The sequence below is a fragment of the Petaurus breviceps genome, unplaced genomic scaffold, assembly GCF_028583685.1.
Source record: "Petaurus breviceps papuanus isolate PSGF00001 unplaced genomic scaffold, PetGlider_PUasm1.0 98, whole genome shotgun sequence".
Classification (NCBI taxonomy): domain Eukaryota; kingdom Metazoa; phylum Chordata; class Mammalia; order Diprotodontia; family Petauridae; genus Petaurus; species Petaurus breviceps.
In genome coordinates, this window is record NW_027187460.1 from 32,748,474 (window position 1) to 32,772,208 (window position 23,735).

Sequence of the window (23,735 nt, forward strand, 5' to 3'; positions counted from 1 at the left end):
ACTCAAATTTTATCCAAAACCAAACAGTGATTCTCATCACCACTCCCTATTTTAATGTGTATATTTTTTATATTTGAATATTTGATTTTAAAACTTTCAATTCCAGATTCATTCCCTTCCCCCCCTGCCAGCCACCCCCACTGGGGAGACAAGCAGTTCAGTATAGGTTGTACATGTGCAGCTAATGCAAAACAATAACATAGTAGATATATTGTAAAAGACTGACTATATTTCCCTCCCTCCTATCCCACTTCCCACTTGTTCTATTCTCTACTTTGATCCTGTCCCTTTTCAAAAGTGGGTGCTTCCAAATTCCCTCCCCCCCAGCCTGCCCTCCCTTCCATCATCCCCCCTCTCATCCCCTTCCCCCCCTATTCTCCTGGAGGGTGAGATCCCCTATTTAGTGTATATTTACATCTCTCCTCGAGCCAGATTCAATAAGAATAAGGTTGACCCATTCCCTATTGCCTTCCTATTCTTCCCATCCATTGTAACCATTTTCCCTTGCCTCTTCTGTATGAGATAGTTTGCCTCAATCTGTCTCTCCCCATCTCCTCTCATTATATTCCTCTCACCTCTTAATTTCACCTTTTAAGTATCATCCCTTCCTGTTAAATTGGTCCCGTGCTCTCTATCTATGTATACCTGTAAATGTATATACACACATTCACATATGTATTCATAGGCCCGCATACCCTCATATAAAGACATATATATATTATATATATATATATATATATATATATATATATACACACATACATTTCTAATCCCTTCAACTACTGAGAAAAGTTTCATAAGTTACAATTATTGTTTTTCCATGTAGGAATTTTAATAGTTCAACTTTGATAAGTTCCTTATGATTTCTTTTACCTGTTTACCTTCTCATGCTTCTCTTGCTTCTTGTATCTGAATGTCAAATTTTCTATTCAACTCTGGGTTTTTCAGCAAGAATGCTTGAAAGTCCTCTATTCCACTGAATGACCATATTTTCCCCTGAAACATGATACTCAGTTTTGCTGGGTAGGTGACTCTTGGTTTTAATCCCAGCTCCCTTGACCTCTGGAATATCACATTCCAAGCCCTTGATCCCTCAGTGTAGAAGCTGCCAGATCCTGGGTTATCCTGATTATGTTTCCACAATGTTCAAATTGTTTCTTCCTGGCTGCTTGTAATATTCTCTCCTTAATCTGGGAATTCTGGAACCTGGCTATAATATTCCTAGGAGTTTTCTTTTTGGGATCTTTTTCAGAAGGTGATTGGTGGATTCTTTCAGCCTCTATTTTGCCTTCTCGTTCTAAAACATCAGGGCAGTTTTCCTTGAGGATTTCTTGGAGGATGGTTTCTAGGTTCTTACTTTGGTCATGGCTTTCAGGTAGTTCAATAATTTTTAAATTATCTCTCCTGGATCTATTTTCCAGGTCAGTGTTTTTTCCAGTGAGATATTTCACATTGCCTTCTATTCTTTCATTTGTTTGAATCTGTTTAACAGCATCTTGATTTCTCATAAAGTCATTAGCTTCCATTTGCTCCAATCTAATTCTGAAGGAATGATTCTCCTCAGTCAGCTTTTGAGATTCTTTTTCCATCTGGAAAATTCTACTTTTTAAGGAATTCTTCTCCTCATTGCCTTTTTGAGCCTCCTTTGCCATTTGAGTCAGTCTGTTTTTTAAGGTATTATTTTCTTCAGTCATGCTGTTGATTCTCATTTCATAATTTTCTTGCATTGTTTTCATTTCTCTTCCCAATTTTTCCTCCACTTCTCTTATCTGCTTCTTAAGGTCCTCTATGGCCTGTAACCAGCTTATATTTTCCTTTGAAGCTTTTGGTGCAGGAGTTCTGACTTCACTGTTTTCCTCCTGTTCCATGCCTTGCTCCTTCTTGTCCCCAAAATAGGAGTGTAATGTTGGAATCTTCTGTCTGCTTTGTTTCCTTTACCTGCTCATTTAGCTACTCAATTATTTGACTTTTGGGCTTTTTGCCACAGTAGGACTCTGACACCAGACAGAGGAGTTTTCCTCCCAAACGCTGGGGTTTTCTCAGCTGCCAGAGGTATTAGATGGGTGCCCTCTCTGGGGTCTCCACATGCTCTGGCAAGCTGGATACACACCCCAGGACCTCCACTCTAGACTTCAATCCAGATCCAAGCAGGTTAAAGCAAGAGCGATTACCCCTCAGACTGGTGCTTGGTCCCCCTACACTCTGCAGGCCAGGAGCTGAAGCCGCCATGTGGCACTGGCAGGCTGTGCTGGCGTCTCAGCAGTTTCTTGCCCTGGGGGAAAAAGCCACGCACTCCCACTTACTGGGTCCCAAAGTCCAGACTGCACTGACCTCTCACTTTGTCCTTTGCATCTATGTATTGATAAATCTGGAAAAGGCCACAGCTGCTACTGATCTGGAGTCCCTGTGGCTGGAGGCTGGTCACACCCACCCTGGGGCTAAAGCCTTGGCGTGGTGATGGGCTCGGCTCCCAGAGCACTGTGCTGGCTGATTCCTGCCGGCCTGCCTGCCGGGCTGTCCTCAGTGGGAGGTTAGCTTCTCTGTGTCATTTTGTGGGTTCTGCAGCTCCAAAGTTTGTTTAGAGTCCCCTTTTTACATGGATTGGGTAGGGTGGAAGCCGGAGCCACGGGAAGGTCGTGCTTCTACTCTGCCATCTTGGCTCTGCCCCTGTCTATTTTATTTTTTACAAAAGAGTACCTTTTCATGTTTGTCTGATATATATGTCATTTTTCCATTCAACATTGTCTGAAGAAGGTTCAAGTCACCATCTGTTCCAAATATTACAATGGAAAGGATCCCTCTCCAAAAAAATAATGCAAATGTATATAGGTCAATATTTAGTATTTTTTCAGTTCTGAATGGTCAGAGGGATTTTAAGAGAAAGTATCCTTATTTCCCTTTCACCTTTATACATGATCAGTATGTACTATTCTTTTTTGGATTTCCTAATTTTAAAGGATTTTATAACATAGCTTAATTTTTCTCTTTTGTGTTGGGAAGACACTAATTAGCCATGTGATTTAATGCAGCCACCCTACCTCTTTTATCTCTGTGTTTTATCTTCTGCACAATGAAAGGGTTAGACTAAATGACCTCTAAGTTCTATGAGTCTACGGATCTAGAATGTCGGGATGTGCTAACTGTAGATAGTGTTCACATTTAGAGCTGTGAAAAAACAATGCTTCCACAGGTGAGGTGGTTACCTAGATGAATTTTACATGGAACTCCATGACTCCTCTCTCTCTAGACCAGTGAATATCGCTATGGCACTGGGATCAGAGCCCCTAAGTAAATGGCACGTTCCCCATCTCAATTACGGAATAAGATCTGGAGTTCTCTGAGAGAACAAATCACTCTAGAGTGGACAGTTATTCTACATTTAAATTAGGATTCAAAGCTCAGTCTTCATGGAATACCCCGTCTGACTTAATTGCCTTGAGAACAGTTATAACTTTAAAGGGATCTTCTGATTTATTAATATGGAGGGCATTCACTTTTTTCCTTTTTATGGAGAAAATATAACAAATTTATTGCTTTTAAAAATAGACTTTATTTTCCATACATTTCAAGTGACTGGGTTCCTCTTGAAATCCTGTTGAAGTTTCCATCGCTTCTAGGATCTCTATTAAACATAATTTCTCTCTTTGCAGAAAACAGATAAAAATATATTTGTTTTGGGAACCTTCATTTTCCCCCACAGCATAGAGAAATGGAAATTATCTTAAAAACCATTTAGTCCAAACCTTTTGTTCAACAGGTAAGAAAACTTAGGACCAGACAGGCAAAGTAACATAGGTGGTCACACAGGTAGTAGGCAGCAAGAACAGGATTTGAACCTAGATTCTGATTTCCAAATCTACTGTTTTTTAAAGCGTAGCACATTGTCTTTTGGTTTTAGTATGTGTCATACTCTTCTCAAGGTCAAATGTTCACTTCTCTGCAAAGTAACAAAAGCATCTCTGTGCTAATTTCATCACAACAATATGTTATACACTACAGCATCAATCTACACACTTCTGGCCTCCTTTTGACTGCTGTTAGCTTTCTAGGAGGACAGGCTGCTTACTTCCAGTTGTCAGGATAAAGCAGAGCAGTGAGCAAATATCTTCTGCCTTGGGATCAAAATACACCCTTTTCTTTTTACTGCCATTGTTATTGCTACAGGTTTTCAGTCACTTTTAGTCACGTCCAGCTCTTCATGACTCCTTTTGGGGGTTTTCTTGGCAGATACTGAAGTAGTTTGCCATTTCCTTCTCTATATCATTTTATACATAAGGAAACTGAGGCAAGCAGGGTCAAGTAACTTGCTCAGAGTCACACAGGTAGAAGTGTCTGAGACTGGTTTTGAACTCAGGAAAATGACTCATCCGGACTCTAGCCCCGCCTCTATTCACTGCTCCATAGAACTGCCACTTTACTACTTGTTGCTATACCAAATAAAGTGCGAGACTTGGAATTAGCTTCAAATGCCACTTCAGATACTAGAGATATAACTCTGAGAAAGTAATTTAACTTCCATATGCCTCAAATTCCTCATCTGTAAAATGAAAATATTGAGCTTGATAGACTCTGAGGTTTCTTCCAAATTTAAATCCAGGGTCTTATGATCCTAAGTCTTACACATTAAAGTCTGCCTACCTTGTAACCTTTGTATCCTCCAGGATGTTCTCTCAATCAGAAATATCAACCATGTACAAGACAACTGAAGTTGCAAGACTTTCAATTGCAGCCCAAAACATATTTAACTATAATTGGGAAACATTTAACTAAGCAAATAAAAATATAATGGAACATAGATGTTAAAGTTATTTTCTAAGTCAATATGCTACCAGTTGCCTTCTTTTCTATTTGAGTTTGACATCAATGCCCTAAATAATACTTCTCTCTGTTTCCAAATTAAAATACTTCTTTTCCTTTAGGCTCTGATTTCTGTCCATTTTTAGGAGGAAAGTGTTCTGATTCAATTATTCTAACTGACAAATGCCCTATGTGGCAGCTTATTTGGGAGATAGTTCCCTGGTGTAGTATATCTCTGGATAGCCATGGAATGGAAACCTGAATTGCTATCTCAGTTCCTGTATTTATCATTATCTGGGTGACATTTGTCAAGTCCTTTAACCTCTCTTGGATTAAGTTTCCTCATCTAAGAAATGAGGTTGTTGTGGCCACTTAGGTCTATGGACAGACTGTACAATGGGTGTTGTAGAGAATATGGTCCTTTATACACATGTTCTCCAATCCTCAACCATTTTATACAGACTAGTGTGTTCCCTTAATGACATTTCCTCACTGCTGATGTTCTTCACAAGAACTATCCTTCTGTCCCACCCTAAGGAGAGTAATCTTCCTAGATTTGAAGTAGATCTAGAGACCAGAAGGAGAGTTTATTCAGAAATAAATAATCATGAGCTGGTTGTCTTGGTTTTAAAAAAAGGGGGGGGAAGAAAGAAAAAGATTAAAGACCTAAAGACTGCTTCTAGCTTTAGCTCTATCATTTTATGAGCTTCCTTTTTTTTTCTTAACTAAATGATCTTTACTTTACTTTCCTGCTCTGATTCACTAACTTCTAACCAATGATATACCTTCATTTGTCCCTGCAGGACTGTATTCTTTTTCAGAACTGAAATGATGACTAATAGGTGATTGCCAGTAATTTGCATAGTTCCTATCACATAATAGGTGCCTAATAAATGTTTATTTACTGACTGACCAACCAACCAGATTCTCTACATCCAATAGGAGGATGTGGTCATACTGCTCAGGGTAAGTCCAAAGCACGATAGTCTGGACACATATTTGGATGTTCCTGATGAATGGTAAACAAGATCAATATCCAGGAGAATGAGTGGAAAGGAAGGCAAAGAAAGCACAACAGTAGAGTACACATGAAGCTTATGCTGATAATTATCGCCCTGCTAGTTACTTGTTCAATTATAGGTCCAAGTCAGGGGGCCTGATGAGGCAAGGTCAATAAGAAAGGTTATGATCTATGAATGTAAAAGGATACTTTTGTGCTATAAGTGACAAAAAGTATGGTTTCAGAGAAACTTGAGGAGACTTTTATAAACTGAGGAAGAATGAAGTGAGCAGAACAAGGATAACAATTTACATAATAACAGCAACATTTGAAAGATAAACAACTCTGGAAAACTTTAGACTTCTGATCAATGCAATGACCTAGCCCAATGCCAGAGGGCTAATGAAATCTGCTAACCACTTCATGTCAGAGCCATGATAGATTCAACACAGAATGAGACAAACATGTTGGACATAACCAAATATGGGAATTTGTTTTGCTTAGCAATGCATATTTGTTACAAGTTTTTTTTTTTATATACCTCCTTCTCTCTGACATTGCCACCACCCCAGCCTAGACCCTCATCACCTTACATATTGCAATAGCCTACTGGTGGCTTTCACTGCCTCTAGTCTCTACCCACATCAGTGTTCCTTCAATCAACTGTCAAATTGAAATGTTGCTAGCCTCCTTCTTCTATCACATACAAGTTATCTTGTCTCCTGACTCCACTAATTTTCTCTGGCTATCTCCCACATTTGAAATTCTTAACCCTCTTCCTTTCTGTCTCTTGGCTTCCTGGTTTCCTTCAAGTCCCAACTAAAATCCTACACACTTTTAAAAAACCTTCCTTGACCCCCTTTAGTGCTAATGGCTTCCCTCTGTGATTATCTTCTTCTATATTATTCTGTATATCCATATATTCTATCTGTCTGCATATTATTTTACATATCTTATATATCCTGTGTGTATATGTATATTCTATATATCTATACATTACGCTATATATTCTTCTATATCATTCTATATCTTGTCCTTAGTTTCTTTGCATTTTATTTTCCTCATTATAATTTAAGGCACTGTGTTTAACATTTTATTGCAAACACCATACACAAGCAGCTTTCCAGAAGAATGCTACTGTGAACAGCTTTTAAGGTTCTGATTACAAAGTATAGTGAACACTTTATTCCATAACAAATCAAAGCAAAACATTCACAGAAAATCAAGGTACAGTATTCACAATATTACATCTCATCACAGAAAAATCACAATATAGTATTCACAACAGCTTATCATTAAAATGGCCACATAGTTTCCACCATAGTGGCCACAAAGTTTTGAACAAAAAACAATCATCTCAAAGTACAATAGCCAAAGTCTTCTACTCATGGGGCACACTAAGTTAACTCAATCAGTCATTTATTCAACAATCGATTACTACATATCATTAATCACTAATTACAATCATTAGAAAATACACAAACTCTCCACCCCCAGATCACTAGTAAATTTACAATCCCTCAGTTAGTACAAAGTATCCACGTCTTCTTTCAGCTTTACTCAGGGTGGTCTCTCAGATTCCCTGGTTCCCCTTCCATGGTCCCAGCTCCTACGTGAATCCACCAAACAATCACCTGGATTCAGAGGTAGACAGCTCCCAGGTCCTTGTCCAGTTCTCTGATCACTTCCGTATTGGAGCTCACAGTGTCCAGTCTATCTAAAAAGCTTCAAAATTTCTGTTCCCTGGAATTCAAGGCTCAACCAAGCCACAAACATACCAAGTCTTAGCATCCTGGTCATGCTTCCTCAATTTTCTGCAGGTAGTTCAAAAAATCTGAATCACCTTATCTAGCCTGGGGCAGGGTGAGGGGTGGTTCCTGGTCTCCTGGGCTTCACTTCAGCCTCCTGGGCTCCTGGGCTCCTGGCTTCCTGGCCTCCTGGGCTCTTGGGCTCCTCTTCAGAAGAAGCTCTGCCACCACAAATTCTCAGGAAATTCTGACTCAGTTCTCAATTCTCATTTCTCTTCTGTAGCTGCTCTGCCTCTAGATGCTGGTCCCAAGAACTTCTGATTCTTCCTCTCTGGGGCTTTTCCTTATATACACACAGCATTAGCTACTTCCTGTTTCAGCCAACCCCTTCCTGTTATGTGAGAAACAGGGGTTCATACCTTCTGTTTCTTTCACAGATTAATTTGATTATTAAGTGCTAAGTACCTACTTGCTTGCCAATACAAAAAGGGGTCTTCAAATTCAAATTACATCACCATCACAGGTGCCTAATGCACTGCCTGGTAGAAAGTAATGTTTAATAAATGCTTGTTGACTGCAAGGTTGTTTTTTTTTCTTTTGTTTGTTTTTTACTAATGGAGATAGGAGGAAGGCAATGGACAAGGGAAAAAATAAATGTTAGTTGAACAAATAAATTTTGTAAATGAAAGAAAAGACAGGATAGAAGCTGGGATGATGATGGTATCGCATTAAGATCCCTCTCTTCCCATAAGACTCCTCTCAGATATAACCTCATCCATTAAGCTTCCAAGAGAGTCGCCCATTTGCTATCTTGATTTGGACATTGGTTTCATTGCAGCTGGAGATACCAGGGGTTTTCTTGGCACTCTCTTGTTTATCATCTGATAGGTAGATTAGAGTGTCCAGCAACATGTCACTCATCATTTTTGCCCTAGTTTATCATAATATCTTCATTGATTGGCATTATAGAAATGCAAGGGAAACTCATTTACCTGCCTTCACCTATTATATTCCATTCTTTCTCCATCCATACTCTTATCTTACTGGACTTTGGTGATCATAGATTTAAAGCTGGAAATCACTTCAAAGGTTAACTACTTAACTAGGTTAGTAGTTAATTAGTTAATGATCATTAACTAATAGTGTTTGACAAATGAGAAAACTGAGGCCCAGAGAGATTATGCCCAGTGTTACAGAGCACATAAGTGGTTTATGATATCAAGAGTCAGGATGCAATTCCAGGTTCTCTGACTCCTAAATTTCAATTGATTTCCCCTGTGTCACTCTATCTCCATGGATTTTTCTACTACTCCATTCTTCCTAATATCTATAAATATGATAAAACTTTTTGGACTGGGTTAATTTTGCTTCCACTTTGCTTTATCAATGTTTATTTTTTTTAAGATAGCTGACATGTACTTGGTACTTCATTTTTAAAAGCTCTAATTTGTAAAAAATTATAAACTTTATTTCATATGAGCCTCACAATGATCCTCTGAGACAGGTGCTTTGTTTTTTCTTATTTTGTATTTGTTTGGTTTTGGTCTGTAGCTGTGATTTCATTTCTGTAAGGTACTCCTGGTATAAAAATTGTCTGTATTCCTAATTCATATTGGCAACTGTTCTGTAACTTATAACTTTAAAGGTAGTCTCAGGTTTGTGACTTGTTAATGGTCATGTATATAGTATTTGTCAGAGTCAGGATGAGAAACCTGGTGTTCATGATGCTAAAGCCAGTTCTCTGTTCACTCTGCTGCTGCTTGAGATGAGCAACAAAGATATTGCTTTCCTCATTTTATAAGTAATGAAATGGGCTCAGACCATTGTCACATAGCTAGTAGGTGTTACAGACTAGATTCAAATCTGTAGTTTTTTTTCATTCTAGGTCTATCTCTTTATCAGATGGGCCATGACAGCTCTAGGATAAAATGCGAACTGCTTAGCTTGGCAGTAGAGGCCCTCTGCTATCCGGTGGGCACCTGGGTCGCACAGTGGATAGAGTGCCAGGTCTAGAGTCAGAAAGACTCATCTTCCAGAGTTCAAATCTAGCTTCAGAGACTTACCAACTGTGTGACTCTGGGCAAGGCACTTAATCTTGTTGCCTCAGTTTCTTCAACCGTAAAAATGAGCTGGAAAAGGAAATGACAAACCACTCCAGTATCTTCACCAACAAAACTCCAAATGAGGTTACCAAGAGTCAAAAATGACTGTAACAACAACAACAAGCAATATAATAGGAGTGTGGTAAAGTGGAGCATGTGCTCCTTTTGAAATCAGAGCACCTGGGTTCAAATACCAGCTCTCTCTCCCATGCCCTGTGTGAGTGACCCTAGGCAAGTTTCACAACCTTAGTTATCTCCCCTTTGAAATGTGGGAACCTGACTAGATGACCCAGGAGGTCAATCTTCCTCCTTTTAAATCTGTGATTTCAGGACAACATTAGCTGTTATCAGGTGAGGTTGAATTCGAGACTGTTAGCAGAAGTCTATCGCTCTTATTCCTCTAGTCCTTTCAAAAGAGTAAAAGGAGGGAAGGGAGGAGAAAGCCCAAGTCAAACTGAGAAGTTACATCTGGCTGCCATACTGAAAGGACACATCTGTATGATAGTTAATTTCATTGAAAGCTGTACAGTAATTATCTCACAATGCACATAAATCCTAGCGGAAATGTTGATTTTTCTTTCCAGGAATTTTGAAGCTGACAGGGTTTTTGCTTTTTTTTTCTCCCTTTCTTGCCAGTGTTTGCTTTTTCTATAAGTTGCTTTTTGAAATGTAATGATTGAAAGAAGCAGGGGGGAATGAAGGCATTACCTAAAGAGTTTTGCCTAAGTAACATATCTCTCCAAGTAGCCAAAAATATGTTCCTTTTGCCAGAGCATCAGTGTCATTTCTTTTGGATATTGAGTCATGGGCTGTCAGAGCTAGAAAGAAACAAAAATAATCTGATCCAAAATCCTCATTTAATACAGGAGGTAACTCAGGGAAAGTGACTTGCCCCAGGTGACACAGAGCCAAGCCAAGAACCCCGCATGGTTTCTGGCTCTTCTGGGGAGAGCTTTGCAACACACTAAACCAATCCAATTTAAAATTATAAAGACATCTTCTTGAACTCATTACTGTTTATATGATAATATTGCCTTTTAAAAATTATTATAAAACACAAAAATTGACTTAGCATTCTCCATAACAAAATCTCAGTTTGTGTCTTGCCAGAGAAAATCGAGACATCAATTATTTAAGTGATCTTTGGACACAATACCACTTACCCAAATCCTTCTGAATATCCAGATGTTCTGGCACATAGACTCAGTGAAAACAAAATGGAGAACTAAGTTTTTGCTGTCTTTGCTAAATCCTTTTGTTTTTTTGGAGAGGAGAGACACTTTAGGTCTAGGGTTTCCGTGCAAACTAGCCCACTTATTATTCCCCATACATATCATTCCATTTTCCCATCCTGTCCCTTTGCCAGATTGCCCCCCCACCAATCCTCTTTCGGTCACCCCTTGGTCCCTTCTATTTCTTAGAACCTCTGCTTCTCTTCAAGGCTCAACATAAGGGCCACTTTCTACAAGAGCCCTTTCCTGATTTCACCAGTTCTTATCCAGTATTACATGACATATAGTTTATGCTTACTTATCTCTGTTCATGTTCTCTCTCCCACCTCATTAGGAAGTGTCAGTCTCGGGATCCCTTCTTTTCTCATTTTTTACTGTCTCTCTTGGTTTTTTCATCAGTCCCAATAGCTTCAATGCTCAACTCTCTGAAGATGAATCCCAGATTTATACAAACAGCCCTAATCTCCCTCCTTGGATTTAGTCTAGCATCTCCAACTGCCCATCGGTCTTCCTGCAACAAGTCTGTCCCCCATTCCAATCATCATCTACTCACCTGTCAAAGACATTTTTGAGAAGTTCAAGTCGAAATGTGTTACCTCTCCCTAGCCCAACCATACACACCAATAAACTCCAGTGGTTTCCTATTGCCTCCACAAACAAATATAAAATGTTTTGTTTGGTACTTAAGGTCCTTCAGTAATAACTTGGACCCTTCCTACCTTTCCAGTCTTCTTAACCTTTATTTACTTCAACATACCTAGATTCACTTGTGTATTTGCTGTTCCTTATACATTTCCCAATTCCATATCTTCCATCAATATCCCCCCATGCATCAATTTCTCACTGCTCACCTCTACCTTCTGGCTTATTTTGTCTTTTTCAAGACTGAGCTGAAATCCCAATTTCTGCAAAAGGTTCTTTTTGTACTTTCCTCCCCATCCCAACCACCCTCAGGACCTTTCTATTGAGATGAATTTCCATTTATAAGTCTCATATATGCATAGTTATTTACATATTGTTCCCTCTATTATAAATGTGAATTTCTTGAAGGTATAGGTCTTTATTTTGCCTTTCTTTGAATCCCTAAAACTTAGCATCATGCCTGTCACATAATATTTAATAAATGCTTATTGACTAGCTGATTGAGCCAAGTGTTCCTGATTCCAAGACTTATTGTCTGTCTACTGTAAGAGTAAGAACATTAAGATAAGATTCACAAAGCATTTCACATCTTTTATTTAACTTGACTCTCAAAAGGACTTCATGAGGTATATGCTATTAACATTCCCATTTTACACATGATGAAACAGGGGTAGAGGTTCAGTGACTGCCTAAGGCCACATAGCTAGTACAGTTAAGACAGGATTCATTCTAGATGGCTAGTTTGTCTCTCTACTCTGCTACCTAGCTACTCTCCTATGTCATCTTTTTTGCTGCTTCTTACTCCATATTCTATATTAATCCAAATAGAGGCCTAACTTTTCCCCTAGATCTGACTTTATATAAAAGCTGGCAATGGTCTGTCAGAGCTTAACCCTCATTGATTTTATTTCCTAGACATGCAAGAGGAGCCTATCAGAACAGCTATGGTGCTGATGTCTCAGGAGAGGAGAAGCAGATTCCTCCTGCTTGTTCACATCAATCCATTCCTTGTGAAAGCACTTCAGATGTAGGGAATTACCTTACATGTGGGAATATCATTTATTGAGTCCTTCACTCCTCCTTCCCTCCTGTATTTTTTTGAGGCTGTAGAGGATAGTGGCACAATAGATTTAGAATTGTAAGAAATCTTAGAAAACATTTCTGGCAAATTATGCAACATTAGGTAAATCTGACTTCTCTATGCTTATAAAATGGAGCTGATGGACTGGATGGCCTCTGAGGTCTAAGGTCCCTTCACAGCTCTAAATCAGTGTTCTAACTCTTTCATTTTACAGATGAGATAGAAATAAGTTTGGGAAAGGTAAAGTGATTAGCACAAAGTCTTGTGAGTAGTAAGGGGTAGACCTGATATGTGAACCCAAGCCTTCTCATTGGAATTTCAGCATTTCCCCCTTACACCATGCTATGTTCAAGGACTGTTAAGGCTGGATGATAAGAGGGGAATCCCAAGGTTTTCTTTCTAAAAGAAAAGTTTGTACTTTTTCCCATGATGTCAGATCTGTTTCCCACTTGCAGGCAGATTGCACCAGGGTTACTGTATAGAGTGATGGAAACTCATCTTTGGGACTCATTATAAGAGGACTCTAAGAGTGGATGTGGAAATGAAGAGATGAGAATGGTGGGATTCATAGAGTAGTAGGGTTTAGACAATCATAACAATAGAAGAGGTCCATATGGATTAAGCTCCTCCTCTAAAGGCCAGGTGGTTCAGTGGATAGAGCAGTTGAACTAGAGTCAAGAAAAACTGAGTTCAATCCTACTTCAGATAACTACTTGCTGCATTGTTCATAACACATCATTTAACCTCTTGATAATAGTTACCTTAACCTTAAAATAAAGATGACTAAATCACAGGATTGTTTTGGGGATCAAAGAAATTATAGATAGAGGTCTATCAATAGATATGCTAAAATAACAGCTATAGATATACTATAACAGTAGCTGGAGTATATCTGTATAATATAGCAAAAGCAATATAGCACTTTAAAGTTTTTAAAGCACTTTATTAATCAGTAAAAGGAGGAGAGAAATAAAGCAATCTATTTCTTTATATGTATATGTGCATGTGCTTTATATTGTTATTAAACCAGGTAAATCCCAACTTCCCAAATCAGTTTGCCATTTTAAGTGTCCCTACATTTCTGAGTGACTCATCTGAAATGGTATTTTCTTGAACTGGAGAAACTTAATTAATGGGGAAAGGTCAAACATAGTGTGTGGTATGAATGAAATAAAACATTATCATGTTGTAAGGAATGAAGAACGAATAATTATAAAGCATTTATTAAGTACTTACTACATGCTAGGCCCTGTCCTAAGTTCTGAGAGTACAAATATAAGTAAATCAGTTCCTACCCTCAAGGAGTTTACATTCTCATAGTAGAAAACAGAATAAAGGGAACCAGAAAGGAGAAAGAAAGAGGATAAGATAAATACACAATCACATAGTTTGGAAATGACTCGAAAATGATGTTACAACCTGGTTTCAGTCAAGATAAAGCTCACCTATCAGAGCTCAGAGTCCTAGGGACCAAGACCAGGGTTTGAGGAGTATTAGAAGGAAGACATCTGGACTGGTAAGCAGCATGATAGAAATTGTCAGAGTGATGTGGATACTTGATTCTAGGCAAGATAAGGTGAAAATGTGCTTATCTGATCCCAGAAATGCAGAGAAATTTAAGATTTGTATGAACTCAATCTGAGTGAAGTAAGTAGAGCCACGTTGATCATATATGAATTTACAGCAATGGGAAAAAAAACCCTAAAAGTTATAGCTGGTATTTATACAGATTTTAAGGCTTCACAAAAAGAAAACCCTGCAAAGTGAATTCTATTTTTATCCACATTTTACAGATGAGGAAACCGAGGATGAAAATGGTTGAGTGGGTCCCAGACAGCAAATTTCAGAGGCAAGATTTGAACTTCAGTTTTCCTGGCTCTAAGCACAGTACTACATTCACCATGTCATCTAGCTGCCTGCTGAAATGAAAACAGATACTACATAATTGTGATTCACATTCATGGCCACAGGAAAGAATGTGGAAATACTCCTTCTCCTGTCATTGTAGAGTCTATGGGTGTAGAATGTTGCATATGCTGTCAAATAGCCTCTATGTTACTTGATTTAACTCTTTTGATAAAGGCAATGCTCTGTCTGGAGCTAAAGTATATCCAGAAATGTTTATGGTACAAAACAAAAGATACCAATGAAACACTATTATCATTGTGGCTATTGTTTTATATTTTTACTTTTGAGGAGATCTGCTTTTAGGGTTAGTTTATATTAGTTTGATTAGTTGATAGTTTGTATTTGGGGGTATTATATTTGCCTCAGTTTCCTAATCTATGAAATGAGCTAAAGAAAGAAATGGCAAGCTACTCCAGTATCATTGCTAAGAAAACCCCAAACAGGGTTAAGAAGAGTTGGATGTGACAGTGAAATGGCCAAACAACACTTTGTTAGGGTTATGGTAGTACAGCAGGAAAAATTCTGAATTTGGAGTCACAGAACAGAGGTTCAATTTCTACCTCTTCTGTTTTCTGGGTACAGGATAAGTCTTTTTATTTTATGGACTTCTGTGTCCTTATCAACAAATGAAAGGGTTAAAAATGACTCTTCCAGCTTTAAATCTAGATACAATGTCAGGTCCTCTTCAGGTCCTGCTCTGCTCCCTCCCCACCTCTTGACTACTGTCAAGGCCTTTTTGCCCGTTATTCCTCGTCCCATCATTCCTTAGTGTTATGACAGCACATTCTAGTTCATTCCCTAGTGTTGTCAGCTCTGAAGAACTCAGAGAACTTTTTTTCAGGATACTATTATCTCAATCACAGAATCACAGAATCTGGGAGCTTCACAAAACGACATTAGTAATCCTCTTAGACCAATCACTTTTTTACAGAGATGAGTGATAGAATCAAAGTATCATACATCTAAAAGGGACATAAGAGTTTCTTTTATTTAACTTTTTTAATTTACAGATGAAGAAACTGAGGCCCAGAGATACTAAGCTATTTGAACAAGGTCACACAGGTAGTACCAGAGCCTCAGTTTGCAATCAGGCTTTGTGATGCCTAGTTTAGCACTTCACCAAAGTCACACAATGAGTTAGCAAGTGAGCCTTCCAACACATCAGGAGGTTTCCTTTGTGTCAGAGGAGGTTGGGTGGGGACAGCCCAGGGGTATGTGCTAGATGTTTAATAGATAGCTCTTTGAAGGGGGGGGGGGACATGTACACAGAACATATACTTTAAGTTCCATCAGCATTATTAAAAGTTGTTTTTTTTTCTGTCACTTTCATAAGTCTAGGCAATCAATAAATCAATATATCAAGCTCTAATTTGTAATATTTGCCAGTTTCTAAGGTATAAATATGTGTACTGAAACCATTGACTTTTTTTATGCAATTGGGGTTAAGTGACTTGCCTAGTGTCACATGCCTGGTAAGTGTCTGGTGCTGAATTTGAACTCAGGTCCTCCTGCACTCCAGGACTGATACTCTATCCACTTTACCACCTAGCTGCCTTTTCTGTTGACTCTTGAGAGCTGGTTTGAGCTGGTTCAAGTATACATATACAATTTCACTAACGTGAGGTATCAAGTCAGCTATATTCCTAGCTGGTCTGATGCCTAGTTTATATCCATTTCTTATCTACTCACTTAAAATACCCTGAGGGGAGAGAATACAAGGATGGAGAAAAATGATAGGAGAGAGGGGTCAGTCAGAAAGTATCTGATGAATATAAGGCTACTGTAGAAGAGAAGGGTTAAGTGGAGCATCACATTGTGGAATCATGGGTAACCCATGGATTCTAATGAAGGCAAATGGTACTCTAAAAGTGAGAATCATGGGAAAGGGGACATTAGTTGCCAAAGATGAACTCTAGTCCCTACTAAGGCTCTCATCAGGTCTTCTCAAAGTTCCAAACCTGTTTCCCAAGGCGTAATTAGAGCAATGAGCAGTAGGAAACCTCTTCATTACATGAATGATGACAATTCAATTGACTCAGGTCTCCCAAAATTCTTGAGGGTTTATAGATACAGGTCAGGGAATTGTGACAGTGTAACTCAGTGATAAGTTCACTGAGTTTGGAGTCAGGGAGCTTAGATTCAGAACTTAACTCCTTTTTTTTGCTACCTGTGTGACCTTGGGAAAGTCACAACCTCCTCAGGTCACAGTTTCTGTATCTATAGAATGAGGGGCTTCAACTAGGTAACCTCAAAGTCCCTTTTATCTCTAAATCTATGATACTGTGAAATAGCATAGGGGCCCAGAGCTGTAAATGCAAGGAATTTACCCCCACAAGCTAGTTTATAAGCTGTCTATTCCCCATATCCCCTTGTATTTGAACATAAAGGACTTTCAAAATATTGGGCATTCTATTCACATCTGTTTCATTTCATTTTTTTCTTCAATTTGGGAATTTGATATTGGGGGGAGAACACAGCTATTATTTATATGCAAATCAAAATTCTTTTCAAACTTAATTGTTTGAAAATCCATCCCATGTTTCTGTAGATACTTACAGTGAAATCTGAGACAACTTTTTAAGTTTCAAGTATTTTGAATTAATAAGGCCAGAGATGAAAGAGTTGGGGCTGATTCCAGCATGCAGCAGACCACACAATGAGTAACCTTTCCATGGGCATATGATATTCTGGTGCCCACGGAGAAAGGAGATTTCCTGAACATGATGGGCTATAGGGGATCCCTCCCAAACTGATCATCAGAGATTAGAAAAGTCCCTTCAGTTTTTAAAACCTGCTTTTGTATTTTCTCCAAGAAAAGCAAACATAAACTATTCTTTTTGTTCTCCCCCCAGACCTCCAAATATATGCCACAGTGCGAGACTGGCTATTGTTTCTTGTCTCCCAGTCCTGTATATAATCCTCACTACTATGGTATTCACTGATCTAACCTTAGTGAGATGAAAATGAAAATTTCTAGGAACAGTCACAAGGGAAATTGAAGGCAGATGGTCTGCAAGAAGTCTTTGCTTTCATCCCTGTTGTCAACCCCAGTGATGCTGAGACACAGGGTAGCATAGAGGAGAGTCCTGAATCTAGTTTTAGAAAGATCATTTAAATCTCACCTCAGAAACAGTCAAGAAACATGTATTATGTGCCCACTGTGTGCCAGACACTTCCTAAGTACTAGTAATACAAAAAAAAAGAGGCAAAAGATAGTTCTTGCTGTTAAGGAACTTGCAATCTAATGGGGGAGACAAAAGTGCAAACTATGTGCAAACAAGATATATACAGAATAAATTAGAGATAAACAATAGAAAAAAAAGACTCCACTATTAAGGGGCAGTGGGAAAGATGTCCCATAGAAAGTTGGCTTTTTGAAGGAAGTCAGGGAAGCTAGGAAGTGGAGACATATATAACTCTATTAACTTTGAGTTACTTTCTTTGCGTCAATTTCATCTTTAAAAGAGTACAAATAGTAGTATTCACCTCATTGGCTTATTTTGAGATCAAATGGGATAGTATATTAAAAAATGTTTTCACTTTAAAGGTCTGCATATACATGCATCATCATTATTAAGTATTTTCCCAGATCTTTTCAACTTTGTCACAATCTCTGGATTTATTTCCTTTGGCATATCAACATTTGTCTCTCTACTTCCTTGCTTCTGTGCTTAGGAGGATCTCATGCTATAGGAAGATTATTTAAAAGAATTAGGGATCTTAAGCCTGGAGAAGAAAAGAGTCAAAGTAGATACCATTAGCTGTGTCCCATTATTTAAAGAGCTATTGTGTGAAACAGCAACCAGACATTCTGTTTTACCCCAGCTAGCAACACTGGCAGTAATGGATGGGTATAAACTACAAAGAGATGAATGAAACTGAAAATTTCCTAATAATTAGAGCTATCCAAACATGGTGCAGGAGGCTCCCTGGGGAGGCGGGCAGTGTGTTCTTCCTCACTTGAGGATTCAAGCTAAGTCAGAAAACCACTTGTCAAGTATGCCTTACAGGGGAATCATTTTCTCATTTCAGTTAGGACCAGATGACTTATGAGTCACCTTTTAATTCAGAATTCCTGTATATTTATCTATGTGAAGCTTTATATCACATATTGTTTTGATGCCATAGTAGTATTGAATTTGGAGATGAAAAGGACCTTGAAGATCATTTGATCCAAATTTCTCATTTTACAAATAAGGCAATATCAGCCCCGAGATGGTAGTAAAAAAAAATCATTTGAGAGCAGCTAGGTGGTGCAGAGGATAGAGTGCCAGACCTAGAGTTAGGAAAACTCATCTTTGTGAGTTCAAATCTGCCCTCAGACACTTACTAGCTTTGGGACCCTGAGTAAGTCACTTAACCTTCTTTGCCTCACTTTCCTCATCTGTAAAATGAAATGGGGGTGGCTAGGTGGTGCAGTGAATAGAGGACCAGCCCAGGAGTGAGGAGGACCTGAGTTCAAATCTGACCTCAGACACTTAGCTACTAGCCATGTGACCTTGGGCAAGTCACTTAACCCCAATTGCCCTGCCTTTCCCCCTCCAAAAAGCAAAAAATAAAAATAAATAAATAAAATGAAATGGAGAAGGAAATGGCAAACCACGCTAGTATCTTTGCCAAGAAAGTCCCCAAATGGGGTCACAGAGTCAGATATGACTGACGTGACTCAACAATAACAACAAAAATCATTTATTAAGTGTCTGGTACGTGCCAGGCACTGCCCAAGCACTGAGTGACTTGCTAAGAAATTTATTTGCCTGAAGTCACACTAAAAGTATCAGCCCTGGGATTTGAACCCTGTTCTTTTCATGCCAGAACTCTTTTCACTATAATGTACTACTTTACATGCTAAAATTCCCTTTATATTTAGGGTTCTTCATCTCTTGCTATCAGAATTTCACTACTTTTTGTGTCTGCATATTTTACTCCCAAACCACCACAAGCACAAAACAATGTTAAGTACATCTTGTGACATTTAAAGATTAGCAATGTGACCCAGACCTTTCAGTGTCAGTTGTTAAGATGTCTTCACTAAGCCCTAAAACATCTCATTGACTTGGTTTTCAGTATTCTTCTAGCTCTATGCCTTTCCTCTCTTCTCTACTTAACCTTGACATTTTTCCCTTTAATCTCCCCATTAGACTTTAGAGAATATGCTTGTCTTGCCCTCCTGGATGCAATACTCTCTATCAGCAAAATACATGTGTAGAATGACAGAAACATAGAATTTTAGAGTTTGAAGATACCTAATTGACCATTGAGTCCAACTCATAAACCCACAAAGAAACCCTATTTAAACATACTCAGTAAGCAGTCACCTAGCCTCTTTTTTGTTTTTTCCCTTTTTGGAGTGGGGGAAGGCAGGGCAATTGGGGTTAAGTAACTTGCCCAAGGTCACAGGGCTAGTAAGTGTTAAGTGTCTGAGGCCAGATTTGAACTCAGGTCCTCCTGACTCCAGGGCCAATGCTCTATTGACTCCAGTGCCGATGCTCTATTCACTGTGCCACATAGCCACCCCCACCTAGCCTCTTCTTCTTCTTTTTTTTTTTCAAAGCAATCGGGGTTAAGTAACTTATTCAAGGTTACACGGACAGTTATTTCTGGGTGTGGTGCTAAGTATCAGAGCCCAGATTCGATCCCAAGTCATCCCGACTCTGGGGCCAGTGTTCTTACTCACTGCTCCACCTGGACACTCCTAAGCAATTGGGGTTAAGTAACTTGCTCGAGGTTACACAGCCAGGTGTTTCTGGGTGGGTGCTAAGTGTCTGAGTCTGGATTCGATCCCAGGTCATCCCAACTCTGGGGCCAGTGCTCTTACTTGGTGTGCTACCTGGCCACCCCCCCCACCTAGCCTATTCTGGAAGACTCCTAATAAGGGAGAACCCCACACCTTTTCTAAGAGTAATGGGCTTACTTATACTTCCTTTAGGGGTATGGGCAAAACATTTATCTAAAGCTTGTCACGGAAAGGGTGGATTTTAGAAATTCATATTCAACGATAAAAAGAAAGAAAGATATCATGAACATAGCCCTGAATTTAAATTCCAAGTTTTTTGTTTCAAATCTCAGCAGATGAGATTTGGGGTTACTTAATTTTCTTCTTGAATAAAATAAGGGAGTTAGAGAACCAGATCTCTAAGGGTCTTTCTAGCTTTAAATTCCCATGATCCTAGATGATAGGCAATACACGAAAAGATCAATGGTAGTGGGCAAGGAGTAGAAACACAACATGCCAAGTTAAGTGGGAGAAGAATGTTAAGAAAAAAGATCTCTCTAGAAGATAAAAAATTAGAAGGAGGGACTTTAAAAAATATGTTTGAGGAGCTATTGTAGGTAACTAAGGGAATCACAGAATCAGAATCTCAAAATTTCAGACCTATCCAATGGGACCAATGAAGATACCTGGATCCAACCCTATCTGAAAAAGAATCTCTTCTAGATCATTCCTAGTAAGTGGTCATTTGACTTAACTTGCAGACTTCCCCCTTGCCCTGCCCCCTCCCCAAGGAAATCCATTACTTCTTAAGGCACCTTCTTCCATTTGTGGATTCTTGTAAGTATTAGCATCTGTTCCACTCTAAGACCCTCTATTTACCTCAAAACTAAATTTGACTTTTTATACCATTATTCTCTTTTCTTAGTTCTATTCTTCTGTCCTCTGAGGCCAAGGACAACGAGTTCCATCCATTTTCCATATGATCCTTTTTTAAAGTTTTTTTTGTTTATTTGTTTTATGTCACATTGATTTTTTTTTTTAATGCCACTAGGCTCTCCCTTATTAAATAAATTTTACTGGATCTTTACACCTTCTTCAGTTTATTTTTTAAGCTGACATTAAAAAGGAAAAAGAGAAAAGTAGTTTACTCAAACCAACACATCAATACCATTTGGTAGCATATGCAACAATCAATACCCATAGTGCCCCACCTCTCCAAAAAATGGAGGGAGGTGCATTTTTTCATCTCTTCCCTGGGGCCATGCTTGGTCATTATGTCAATTACTTAATTAAAAAAAAAGAAATTTTGTCTTTATATAACCTTAATTTACAAGTATATCCCTCTCCCCTTTTCTTCCTATATGTACTTCCTACAATTTTGGGGAAGGGATTGTGGGGGATACTCAGAAAAAAAAAAAACTTACCAACATATCAACCAAGTCTAATGTTTTGCACTGTATTACACATTCATAATTCCCAAAGCTTATAATAAAGGGAAAGGAATGAAGTGTTCTCTTTTCTTTGGGTCTAAATTTAATTATTATAATTTCATAATTTCAAAGATCATTGTTGCTATTCTTCCTAATATATGCTGTTATATTCATATGTGTTGTTTTCTGGGTTCCGTTCATATCTCTTTGCATTAGTTCTTTATCTTCTCACACTTTGCTTTATTTTTTTCATTTTTCAAATTCTTTATTAACTTCTGATTTACATCATTCATTTCTTCTAGATTTTGAGTTATGATTTTTCCCCGTTTTTCTCCTACCCACCACCCCAAAATAGCAGTCCCATAGGATATGCCCTCCTCCAATCTGCTCTCTCCCATATCTTCTTCCAAACCCCCTTCGACTTTTCCAGTAGGGCATGGTGGATCTCTATGCCCCAGTGCTTGTATATCTTATGCCCCAATTACATATGTTAAACATTTGATGTTAAAACTTTGAATTCCAGATTCCCTTCCTCCCTTGTCCACCACCCTTACTGGGAAGATAAGCAATTCAGTATAGGTTGTACATATGTAGCTAATGCAAAACATTAATATAGTAGATATATTGTAAAAGACAGACTATATTTCCCTTTCTCCCATCCCACATCCCACTTGTTCTATTCTCTACTTTGATCCTATCCCTTTTCAAAAGAGGGTGCTTCCAACTTCCCTCCTCCCCAGCCTGTCCTCCCTTCCATCATCCCCCCTCTCATCTCTTTCCCCCCTACTCCCTTGTAGGGTGAGAGACCCTATTTAGTGTGTATGTCATTCCCTCTCCAAGCCAAATTCAATGAGAATAAGGTTGACCCATTCCCTTTTGCCTTCCTATTCTTCCCCTCCATTGTAACCATTTTCCCTTGCCTCTTCTATATGAGATAGTTTACCCCATTCTGTCTCTCCCCATCTCCTCTCATTATATTCCTCTCTCACCTCTTAATTTCACCTTTTAAGTATCATCCATTCCTGTTAAATTGGCCCTGTGCCCTCTATCTATGTATACCTGTAAACATATATACATACATTCATATATGTATTCATATACCCGTATACCCTCCAATATAGACATATATATTTCTATTCCCTTCAACTATTTTCATACTGAGAAAAGTTTCATCATTTACAATAACCGTTTTTCCATGTTGGAATGTTAATAATTCAACTTTGATAAGTTCCTTATGATTCCTTTTCCCTGTTTACCTTCTCATGCTTCTCTTGCTTCTTGTATCTGAATGTCAAATTTCTATTCAACTCTGGTTTTGTCAGCAAGAATGCTTAAAAGTCCTCTATTCCATTGAATTACCACATTTTCCCCTGAAACATGATACTCAGTTTTGCTGGGTAGGTGATTCTTGGTTTTAATCCCAGCTCCTTTGCCCTCTGGAATATCTTATTCCAAGCCCTTCAATCCCTCAGTGTAAATGCTGCCAGATCCTGGGTTATCCTGATTGTGTTTCCACAATATTCAAATTGTTTCTTCCTGGCTGCTTGTAATATTCTCTCCTTGAACTCCAGAACCTAGATATAATATTCCTAGGAGTTTTCTTTTGGGGATCTTTTTCAGGAGGTGATCAGTGGATTCTTTCAACCTGTATTTTGCCCTCTGGTTCTAAAACATCAGGGCAGTTTTCCTTGAGAATTTCTTGGAGGATGATTTCTAGGTTCTTTCTTTGATCATGGCTTTCAGGTAGTCCAATAATTTTTAGATTATCTCTCCTGTATCTATTTTCCAGGTCAGTGTTTTTTCCAGTGAGATATTTCACATTGCCTTCTATTCTTTCATTTTTTTGGATCTGTTTAACATCATCTTGATTTCTCATAAAGTCATTATCTTCCATTTGCTCCATTTTTATTCTGAAGGAATGATTCTCCTCAGTTAGCTTTTCCACCTGACAAATTCGGCTTTTTAAGGCATTCTTCTCCTCATTGCCTTTTTGAGCCTCTTTTGCCATTTGAATTCGTCTATTTTTTAAGGTTTGATTTTCCTCAGACAGGCTGTTGACTCTCATTTCATAATTTTCTT

At 38.5% G+C, this 23,735-nt stretch overlaps 1 long non-coding RNA gene across 1 annotated transcript in view; it reads left to right on the top strand.

The window, feature by feature from the left end:
• Positions 1-15,718, top strand: part of LOC138155790 (uncharacterized) — a 30,032-nt gene extending 14,314 nt beyond the window's left edge. The window contains exon 3 of the long non-coding RNA XR_011166991.1: positions 14,396-15,718. This is a non-coding gene — a long non-coding RNA (uncharacterized lncRNA). The remainder of the gene's footprint in view (positions 1-14,395) is intronic.
• Positions 15,719-23,735: the final 8,017 nt, after the last annotated feature.